Source organism: Aquarana catesbeiana, linkage group LG12 (genome assembly GCF_042186555.1).
Source record: "Aquarana catesbeiana isolate 2022-GZ linkage group LG12, ASM4218655v1, whole genome shotgun sequence".
In the NCBI taxonomy this organism is placed as follows: Eukaryota; Metazoa; Chordata; class Amphibia; order Anura; family Ranidae; genus Aquarana; species Aquarana catesbeiana.
In genome coordinates this window covers 206,856,479-206,868,429 of record NC_133335.1, presented here as the reverse complement: position 1 = coordinate 206,868,429, position 11,951 = coordinate 206,856,479, and positions in this window count along the sequence as shown.

Here is an 11,951-nt window from a genome sequence, read left to right as displayed (position 1 = left end):
GTGTCTCAGGACCAATGGTAACTACATTGGTGAATGCCAGAAAGGTGGTCACCAGGAAGGTTTATCTCAGGGTTTGGAAGGATTACATTGCGTGGTGTGAGGCCAGAAGTTGGCATCCTCGCAAATATTTGGTAGAGAGAATTCTCTCTTTTCTTCAGTCGTGTCACTGGAAGGTTTGGGACTTTAAATGAGGCGCGGGGCAGCGCCTCCATCCCGGATTCAGAGAAAACAAGAAAGGGCGGTGGGACTTTAAATGAGACAGCTGACAGGTTGGGGTTGGGAATGAAATGCAATTTATTGCGTATAATTCGTACTGATATGTCTTACATATGGAAGGGTACCTGTGCATGTGCACCAAGTCTATCCTATATACATACATGCATAAAAACAAAAACAATACAGAATTCCAGCAATGAGTGACTGACACATAAATCATGTGGAAATTATACATGTTGAAACTGGGAACCACACAGTATCATAATATAAAAGTGAGTCTAAAAATTGATGCATAAATAATTCATAAAAGTAGAATCCTAAAGAGCGCACAGTGGCTGCATCCAAACTGCCCGACGCGTTTCTGTGAAATACACTTCTTCAGGGGCGGATGCTCTAGGATTTCTGAAATAACAAAGTATAGTGAACATCAGAAAGTAGACTAGCTGGTAACCAGAAAGGACAGCACGTCAATTTCTGGATATTAACATACGTGGCCAAGCTATGGTGAAGTACAGGTACTGGGTCAGAGGCATTGTCCCCCTCCGGAGCTGAGGCGACAAAGGATCCAACACACGACAGACGCAAAACAGGCAACCTCCACTCAGTGCTAATCAACTCCTCCATAAGGTGACCAATGATCCTCAATAGATGGGGAGTATATCTGAAATGGATAAATAAATCCACTAAGATGAACCAAAATAGTTATGCACAAAAGGTGGAAAAAATGGGAACTTCAAAAAAATGGTCATGGTGTAATACCTTAAGGTGCTGGAGACATGACTTGTCCAGAAAGTGCGGCGTCTGCATATGAATGGAGAGGAGGACTGCACGGAAGGAGATGCCTGATATGCAGCCCATCTGCGTCGGCGATTGCCGCCAACGTCACGCCAAGCCGACGAGGCATGGGGCGTGGCCCCTGCCTGGGCAGTGAAAGTCCGCCCATGACAGGCGCCCTCACGTCCAGCCATGCCGGCATGATGGAAAAATCTGCTCCCGCACAACGGCGCCGACCAGTGACGTCACGTGCGGGAGTGATGCGTGGCGCCGATGCGATGTGCGGCACCCACCCAACCCCCTACACCAAACCAACCCCCCCCTGGGGTGGACGTGGAGGGGGTGGGGGAGGCCCGCAGAGCGCATCGCAGCTCCGGATGTGGAAACAAGAACATGGCCAAGAACTGGCCACCATGCTGGAAGATGTGTGTAGTAACCCAGGATGGAAAGCAACATGTTGTTGCAAAAAATGTGTGTAGACCAAAAGGTTCACTAACACACATAGAAACCCCACACTGAAGCTAGACAGGGGATAACTGCCTACTACTGTCAACTGTCTCCATCCCAAGTATCAAGTGTCACTGGAAGGTTTGGGACTTTAAATGAGGCGCGGGGCAGCGCCTCCATCCCGGATTCAGAGAAAACAAGAAAGGGCGGTGGGACTTTAAATGAGACAGCTGACAGGTTGGGGTTGGGAATGAAATGCAATTTATTGCGTATAATTCGTACTGATATGTCTTACATATGGAAGGGTACCTGTGCATGTGCACCAAGTCTATCCTATATACATACATGCATAAAAACAAAAACAATACAGAATTCCAGCAATGAGTGACTGACACATAAATCATGTGGAAATTATACATGTTGAAACTGGGAACCACACAGTATCATAATATAAAAGTGAGTCTAAAAATTGATGCATAAATAATTCATAAAAGTAGAATCCTAAAGAGCGCACAGTGGCTGCATCCAAACTGCCCGACGCGTTTCTGTGAAATACACTTCTTCAGGGGCGGATGCTCTAGGATTTCTGAAATAACAAAGTATAGTGAACATCAGAAAGTAGACTAGCTGGTAACCAGAAAGGACAGCACGTCAATTTCTGGATATTAACATACGTGGCCAAGCTATGGTGAAGTACAGGTACTGGGTCAGAGGCATTGTCCCCCTCCGGAGCTGAGGCGACAAAGGATCCAACACACGACAGACGCAAAACAGGCAACCTCCACTCAGTGCTAATCAACTCCTCCATAAGGTGACCAATGATCCTCAATAGATGGGGAGTATATCTGAAATGGATAAATAAATCCACTAAGATGAACCAAAATAGTTATGCACAAAAGGTGGAAAAAATGGGAACTTCAAAAAAATGGTCATGGTGTAATACCTTAAGGTGCTGGAGACATGACTTGTCCAGAAAGTGCGGCGTCTGCATATGAATGGAGAGGAGGACTGCACGGAAGGAGATGCCTGATATGCAGCCCATCTGCGTCGGCGATTGCCGCCAACGTCACGCCAAGCCGACGAGGCATGGGGCGTGGCCCCTGCCTGGGCAGTGAAAGGCCGCCCATGACAGGCGCCCTAACGTCCAGCCATGCCGGCATGATGGAAAAATCTGCTCCCGCACAACGGCGCCGACCAGTGACGTCACGTGCGGGAGTGATGCGTGGCGCCGATGCGATGTGCGGCACCCACCCAACCCCCCACACCAAACTAACCCCCCCCTGGGGTGGACGTGGAGGGGGTGGGGGAGGCCCGCAGAGCGCATCGCAGCTCCGGATGTGGAAACAAGAACATGGCCAAGAACTGGCCACCATGCTGGAAGATGTGTGTAGTAACCCAGGATGGAAAGCAACATGTTGTTGCAAAAAATGTGTGTAGACCAAAAGGTTCACTAACACACATAGAAACCCCACACTGAAGCTAGACAGGGGATAACTGCCTACTACTGTCAACTGTCTCCATCCCAAGTATCAAGTGTCACTGGAAGGTTTGGGACTTTAAATGAGGCGCGGGGCAGCGCCTCCATCCCGGATTCAGAGAAAACAAGAAAGGGCGGTGGGACTTTAAATGAGACAGCTGACAGGTTGGGGTTGGGAATGAAATGCAATTTATTGCGTATAATTCGTACTGATATGTCTTACATATGGAAGGGTACCTGTGCATGTGCACCAAGTCTATCCTATATACATACATGCATAAAAACAAAAACAATACAGAATTCCAGCAATGAGTGACTGACACATAAATCATGTGGAAATTATACATGTTGAAACTGGGAACCACACAGTATCATAATATAAAAGTGAGTCTAAAAATTGATGCATAAATAATTCATAAAAGTAGAATCCTAAAGAGCGCACAGTGGCTGCATCCAAACTGTCCGACGCGTTTCTGTGAAATACACTTCTTCAGGGGCGGATGCTCTAGGATTTCTGAAATAACAAAGTATAGTGAACATCAGAAAGTAGACTAGCTGGTAACCAGAAAGGACAGCACGTCAATTTCTGGATATTAACATACGTGGCCAAGCTATGGTGAAGTACAGGTACTGGGTCAGAGGCATTGTCCCCCTCCGGAGCTGAGGCGACAAAGGATCCAACACACGACAGACGCAAAACAGGCAACCTCCACTCAGTGCTAATCAACTCCTCCATAAGGTGACCAATGATCCTCAATAGATGGGGAGTATATCTGAAATGGATAAATAAATCCACTAAGATGAACCAAAATAGTTATGCACAAAAGGTGGAAAAAATGGGAACTTCAAAAAAATGGTCATGGTGTAATACCTTAAGGTGCTGGAGACATGACTTGTCCAGAAAGTGCGGCGTCTGCATATGAATGGAGAGGAGGACTGCACGGAAGGAGATGCCTGATATGCAGCCCATCTGCGTCGGCGATTGCCGCCAACGTCACGCCAAGCCGACGAGGCATGGGGCGTGGCCCCTGCCTGGGCAGTGAAAGTCCGCCCATGACAGGCGCCCTCACGTCCAGCCATGCCGGCATGATGGAAAAATCTGCTCCCGCACAACGGCGCCGACCAGTGACGTCACGTGCGGGAGTGATGCGTGGCGCCGATGCGATGTGCGGCACCCACCCAACCCCCCACACCAAACCAACCCCCCCCTGGGGTGGACGTGGAGGGGGTGGGGGAGGCCCGCAGAGCGCATCGCAGCTCCGGATGTGGAAACAAGAACATGGCCAAGAACTGGCCACCATGCTGGAAGATGTGTGTAGTAACCCAGGATGGAAAGCAACATGTTGTTGCAAAAAATGTGTGTAGACCAAAAGGTTCACTAACACACATAGAAACCCCACACTGAAGCTAGACAGGGGATAACTGCCTACTACTGTCAACTGTCTCCATCCCAAGTATCAAGTGTCACTGGAAGGTTTGGGACTTTAAATGAGGCGCGGGGCAGCGCCTGTCAGCTGTCTCATTTAAAGTCCCACCGCCCTTTCTTGTTTTCTCTGAATCCGGGATGGAGGCGCTGCCCCGCGCCTCATTTAAAGTCCCAAACCTTCCAGTGACACTTGATACTTGGGATGGAGACAGTTGACAGTAGTAGGCAGTTATCCCCTGTCTAGCTTCAGTGTGGGGTTTCTATGTGTGTTAGTCAATCGCCGACGCAGATGGGCTGCATATCAGGCATCTCCTTCCGTGCAGTCCTCCTCTCCATTCATATGCAGACGCCGCACTTTCTGGACAAGTCATGTCTCCAGCACCTTAAGGTATTACACCATGACCATTTTTTTGAAGTTCCCATTTTTTCCACCTTTTGTGCATAACTATTTTGGTTCATCTTAGTGGATTTATTTATCCATTTCAGATATACTCCCCATCTATTGAGGATCATTGGTCACCTTATGGAGGAGTTGATTAGCACTGAGTGGAGGTTGCCTGTTTTGCGTCTGTCGTGTGTTGGATCCTTTGTCGCCTCAGCTCCGGAGGGGGACAATGCCTCTGACCCAGTACCTGTACTTCACCATAGCTTGGCCACGTATGTTAATATCCAGAAATTGACGTGCTGTCCTTTCTGGTTACCAGCTAGTCTACTTTCTGATGTTCACTATACTTTGTTATTTCAGAAATCCTAGAGCATCCGCCCCTGAAGAAGTGTATTTCACAGAAACGCGTCGGACAGTTTGGATGCAGCCACTGTGCGCTCTTTAGGATTCTACTTTTATGAATTATTTATGCATCAATTTTTTGACTCACTTTTATATTATGATACTGTGTGGTTCCCAGTTTCAACATGTATAATTTCCACATGATTTATGTGTCAGTCACTCATTGCTGGAATTCTGTATTGTTTTTGTTTTTATGCATGTATGTATATAGGATAGACTTGGTGCACATGCACAGGTACCCTTCCATATGTAAGACATATCAGTACGAATTATACGCAATAAATTGCATTTCATTCCCAACCCCAACCTGTCAGCTGTCTCATTTAAAGTCCCACCGCCCTTTCTTGTTTTCTCTGAATCCGGGATGGAGGCGCTGCCCCGCGCCTCATTTAAAGTCCCAAACCTTCCAGTGACACTTGATACTTGGGATGGAGACAGTTGACAGTAGTAGGCAGTTATCCCCTGTCTAGCTTCAGTGTGGGGTTTCTATGTGTGTTAGTGAACCTTTTGGTCTACACACATTTTTTGCAACAACATGTTGCTTTCCATCCTGGGTTACTACACACATCTTCCAGCATGGTGGCCAGTTCTTGGCCATGTTCTTGTTTCCACATCCGGAGCTGCGATGCGCTCTGCGGGCCTCCCCCACCCCCTCCACGTCCACCCCAGGGGGGGGTTGGTTTGGTGTGGGGGGTTGGGTGGGTGCCGCACATCGCATCGGCGCCACGCATCACTCCCGCACGTGACGTCACTGGTCGGCGCCGTTGTGCGGGAGCAGATTTTTCCATCATGCCGGCATGGCTGGACGTGAGGGCGCCTGTCATGGGCGGACTTTCACTGCCCAGGCAGGGGCCACGCCCCATGCCTCGTCGGCTTGGCGTGACGTTGGCGGCAATCGCCGACGCAGATGGGCTGCATATCAGGCATCTCCTTCCGTGCAGTCCTCCTCTCCATTCATATGCAGACGCCGCACTTTCTGGACAAGTCATGTCTCCAGCACCTTAAGGTATTACACCATGACCATTTTTTTGAAGTTCCCATTTTTTCCACCTTTTGTGCATAACTATTTTGGTTCATCTTAGTGGATTTATTTATCCATTTCAGATATACTCCCCATCTATTGAGGATCATTGGTCACCTTATGGAGGAGTTGATTAGCACTGAGTGGAGGTTGCCTGTTTTGCGTCTGTCGTGTGTTGGATCCTTTGTCGCCTCAGCTCCGGAGGGGGACAATGCCTCTGACCCAGTACCTGTACTTCACCATAGCTTGGCCACGTATGTTAATATCCAGAAATTGACGTGCTGTCCTTTCTGGTTACCAGCTAGTCTACTTTCTGATGTTCACTATACTTTGTTATTTCAGAAATCCTAGAGCATCCGCCCCTGAAGAAGTGTATTTCACAGAAACGCGTCGGGCAGTTTGGATGCAGCCACTGTGCGCTCTTTAGGATTCTACTTTTATGAATTATTTATGCATCAATTTTTAGACTCACTTTTATATTATGATACTGTGTGGTTCCCAGTTTCAACATGTATAATTTCCACATGATTTATGTGTCAGTCACTCATTGCTGGAATTCTGTATTGTTTTTGTTTTTATGCATGTATGTATATAGGATAGACTTGGTGCACATGCACAGGTACCCTTCCATATGTAAGACATATCAGTACGAATTATACGCAATAAATTGCATTTCATTCCCAACCCCAACCTGTCAGCTGTCTCATTTAAAGTCCCACCGCCCTTTCTTGTTTTCTCTTTTCTTCAGTCAGGCATAGATAAAAGATTAGTCTTGACAACAATTAAAGGAAAGGTTTCAGCCTTATCAGTGTACTTCCAGAAGCCTTTGGCTTAACATTCCCTGGTCCGGACTTTTCTTCAGGGAGTGACTCACTTATTGCCTCCCATTAAATCACCTCTTTGCCCTTGGGATTTAAATTTGGTTTTGTCGGTGCTTTTGATCCAATCAACGAAATTCCGATATTTCTTTTGACACAGAAGTTGGCTTTTCTTTTTGCAATTACTTCGGCTAGATGGGTCTCCGAATTGGCGGCCCTTTCCTGTAAGGAGCTGTATTTTTTTTTGTAATTCCTGTTATTAGTCACAGAAAGTTACTTGTAACAGTCAAAAGAAACAGTATGCACAGTATCTCAAGTAAATAACCGGTAGGAAGGTAATCGGAGGTCGGGACTGAAGACAATCTGCTCAAAGTTGTACAGAGTATGTGGCCATATCAGCATATACTTTTGTGCGTAAAGTGCTCAAAGCACCACATAAGGGTGTCTAACAAACATTTATATCAATGGACAAGGCATATATGCTTCGATAAGTGAAAAATTGAGACAAACTACAATAAAATGTGTAATATACGGTAGAATAAGGTAACTTGATTTGGAATTTTCCAGGTAACGTAACGAGGGATAGTACTCCCCTGAGGCCAAAATCAGCCCAGAGATGGGGCAACATGGGAGCAAAATATAAACCAGGATATACAGCATATCTGAAAAGCATATCCCATCACTGGGTTTCCAAATGGTACCTAAAAAGAGGGGGGTATAGGGCGGGGGAACAGCCGCAGTGGGGGGTAGAGGTTGAGAGTAGAAGTCCCAGAGCGGAGAAGACTGGGTATGAGAGGATGTAGGGAGAGAAAGAAAAAGCTTAGGAGGCCTCTCGCCCAGGAAGTAGGACAGGTTCGGAGTGGCTAACTCGTATGTGCCATCTCCTGTAAAAGGAGCCGTATTTGATTTTGCACCATGATAAGGTGGTGCTACGACCTGTTCCATCCTTTTTGCCTAAGGTAGTTTCTGAATTTAATTTAAATCAGGACATTGTTCTACCTTCTTTTTTCTCTCAGTCTGGCTCACCAGAAGAGAAGCAGTTGCACCTTTTGGATGTGGTGTGGGCGGTCAGAGTCTACCTGGAAAGGTCGATGAGCATCAGAAGTTCTGATGCGTTTTTTGTTTTGCAGGAAGGCCCCAAGAGGGGTCAGGCAGCTTCTAAGGCATCCATTTCACTTTGGATTTGCCAATTAATCACTCAGGCCTATGGCCTAAAAGGTAAAGCTCCTCCCTTTGGGGTTAGAGCTCATTCTATTAGGGGTGTTGGAACCTCCTGTGCTTTTTGCCATCAGGCGCCAGTGGCACAGATTTGCAAGGCCGCTACTTGGTCTTCGGTACATACGTTCACAAGATTTTATCAGGTGGATGTTAAGATAACAGAGGACTCGGCTTTTAGCCGTAGTGTCTTGCGGGCTGCTGTATAAATCTGATGCTGTTTTCATACAGTGTGTCTCCCTCCCCTAAAGGCTATTGCTCTGGGACATCCTAGGTAGTAATGTATATGGCTGCTCCGTGTCCCGTGATGTACGAGAAAGAAAATTTGATTTTTTCTTCATACTTACCTGTAAAATCCATTTCTTTGAGTACAGCACGGGACACAGAGGCCCCTCCTCTCTTTTTGGGAGTTCATTGCTTGCTACAAAACTGGAATACTTCCTGTATGTGAGGGGTTATATAGGGGATCACTTCCTGTTTTTGGTTATTCTACCAGTGTGCATTCATCTATAGGTGGTGCATAACCCAGGTAGTAATGTATATGGGTGCTCTGTGTCCCGTGATGTACTCGAAGAAATGGATTTTACAGGTAAGTATGAAGAAAAAATCCAATTATTAGACATGTATCCGCTCCCCCCTGAAAGGTGCCAAATGTGACACCGGAGGGGGGGGGGGGACCGGAAAAGCAGAAGTTCCATATTTGAGTGGAACTCCACTTTAACCCTGCTTTAAACTTCTCCACAACTTTATCCCTGACCTGTCTAGTGTGTTCTTTGGCCTTCATGATGCTGTTTGTTCATTAAGGTTCTCTAGGGCTTCACAGAACAGCTGTATTTATACTGAGATTAAATTACACACAGGTGGACTCTGTTTACTAATTAGGTGACTTCTGAAGGCAATTTTTTCAACTAGATTTTAGTTAGGGGTATCAGAGTAAAGGGAGCTGAATATAAATGCACACCACACTTTTCACATATTTATTTGTAAAAAATTTGGAAAAACATTTGTCATTTTCCTTCCACTTCACAATTATGTGCCACTTTCTGTTGGTCTATCACATACAATCCCAATAAAATACATTTACGGTTTTGGTTATAACATGACAAAACGTGGAAAATTTTAGGGGTGTGAATACTTTTTCACTGATTGCCAGAAATTTTTGGAGGGGGTCATGTCCAAGATGTCCAACTGAGCAGACGTGCTTCCCGGAGATCTGCTGGAGATTGCATGAATCCTTCCTCTCTACAGGCCCCTGGCTATCCTACCACAGCCCTACTCTAGCCCTGTATGTCTTATAAAAGCTCCGGCAAACAAAACCTGGGAAAGAAACTCCACTTTCTGGCATGCGCTGACACAGAGGTGAGTCCTGAACCTCTCCTGACAGAAACTCCTACGCACCTTTTCAATATGGCGTCGCAAACAGACCCCGGGGAGGAGCCTGATTCCTCGCCGCCAGGTAATCCTGGAGGTCATGGCAGTTATTACATCCTGCCAAGCAGTGCTGACTAACAAGATAGAGGCTGTCCAGTTGGATGTTGGGCTGATACGCCAAGACCTAGACAAGATCATTCCTCCTTACCCACTCTCTGCGAACCAAGATGACAGCCTTGAAATATCGAGGAGAAGATGTAGAGAATAGGAGCCGTAAGAATAATCTTCGGATTGTGGGGTTGCCGGAAGGTGTTAAAGGCAAGAATCCTACAGTATTCGTGGAGGAGCTGCTACGCTCACTTTTACCTGCGGCCCAGTTCATTACATTACACTGTGGAGCGGGCCCATCGGATCACTCCGAAGCCTGGCCCGGAGGGATCCACTCCTCGTACCCTGATCCTACGACTGATGAATTTCTGGAACCAGGATGAGGCATTGCGGGGGCAGCCCGAGCCACTGGCAACCTAGGCTACCGAAACACCAAGCTGCTACTGTTCCCTGATTACACCCTGGAGACACAGAAAATGCAATGCCCCTGTGAAGCCGAAAGCATCCCTGAGGGCCAAGGGGATAAAGTATAGCGTTTTTTTCCTGCCAAGCTCCATGTCATGGATGGGGAAACAGTTCATTTCTTCACTTCTCCCAAAGATGCATCTACCTGGCTGGAAACCTACCCCCTTATCGCTGAAGCTGGCTAAGTAGGGGAGTTCCTTCTGTGTGTTATAAGCTGAGTTAAATCTTAGTAGGAGATTTATTGTGGCTATTTGAAGATTTTGTTCTATTATTGACTTTTATTACCTGCTTTTTTTTTTTTTAAACACCTGGTTTTATTACTACTCTGGGCCCAAGTATTGTTCAGCTGCATACCATTATCCTCTGACACGTAGCCCATACACACCATTTGCCTTTTTAAGAAATGTGCCCCTGACTAGCTCAGGAGAACTTGCAAATCAATCTTAGAACTATTGCGCCAACATCTCCCTTTGGGATGACAAACTTAAGGACTTCAGTTTTTTCATAAGTTTATGATTGGTTTTTGGATGACTATGATGCCTTTAGCATTTTGAAAAGTTTTCTTTTTGGCTTTACGGTCTCCACTTGTGTTGCGGCTCCTATTGGGCCTGGTTTGGGGATTAAGCGATGGCTAGGGCTCTGGGCACTGCAAGGTGGCAGGATGAGGAGGTCGACTCTGTCACAGTTCCTTATATAGTTTTTAGTTAGTTTTTCATTAATAGCTTCTTTCTTATTAACATTTGCTGCTTATGTTGTATGCGATGCCCTAATATTATACTGTGGAGATTTGGACGGGGTTATACTCTACTCCCCACCAAGCATTTACTAATTCTTCTATTGCATATTCCCCCCTTCCCACATGGCTAACCTCTCCATCCTATCATGGAATGTCCAAGATCTTAACTTGGCTGTAAAAAGGTAACTGGTGATCAACTATCTTAGCCACACCTGTGCATTCTCAAAGAAACACACTTGCTGGAATCCTGCATTCTGAGTCTCAAGAGGGCCTGGGTGGGCACGCATTACCATGCTACCTACTCTGCCAATGTTAGGGGGTGAGTGTCCTCGTCCACAGATCTCTACAGTTCCACCTATTGTAAGTTAAAACTGACTCGGGGGCAGATTTGTAAAATTTCATGCTTCAATAACTGATGTTGAATTTGTCATCGTGGATCTTTACCTTCCACCACCTGTGGATACTACCTTGTTATATTCCATAATGCATACATAATGCATAAGTCATACAATATGGGGTTTCTAATGTGTTAGTCATTGGTGACTTTAATTTAACTCCCACTCGGGATATGTACGGACTCCACCCCTCTGCTGCCTAGACGCCATCTCTTTCCCAATGGGCATCCTCTTTTGCGCTTACTGACATGTGGCTTCCATTCCACCCATCTGACAGAGAGTTTACATGCCACTCTGCAACATATTGCTCATTCTCCTGTATTGATCTATGTTATGCATCCCCAACAGCACTACAACAGGTAGTTTCAACTGACATTCTGTCCAGGGGGATATCTGATTATGCCCAGCTTTTGGTAAGATTACAGCTGGCTACTGTGGGTGGTCAGGGCGTGTGAAGGCTGTCCAGATTCTTGCTTTCAGACCCAACTATACAAGAGGCTATTCTTGAAGTATTGTGCAATTTCTGGTAAGCCATTGTAGACACTACCAACTCCCTCATTGTGTGGGACACCTTTAAATCTTGTTTGCAAAATCTACACTTCAGTTACCAGTTAGATGTGGAGGCCTGGCTTTACCCAATTTTCAGATATATTATGGACTGTCGGCCTAGTGACCGACAGATGGTGGCTTGCTAG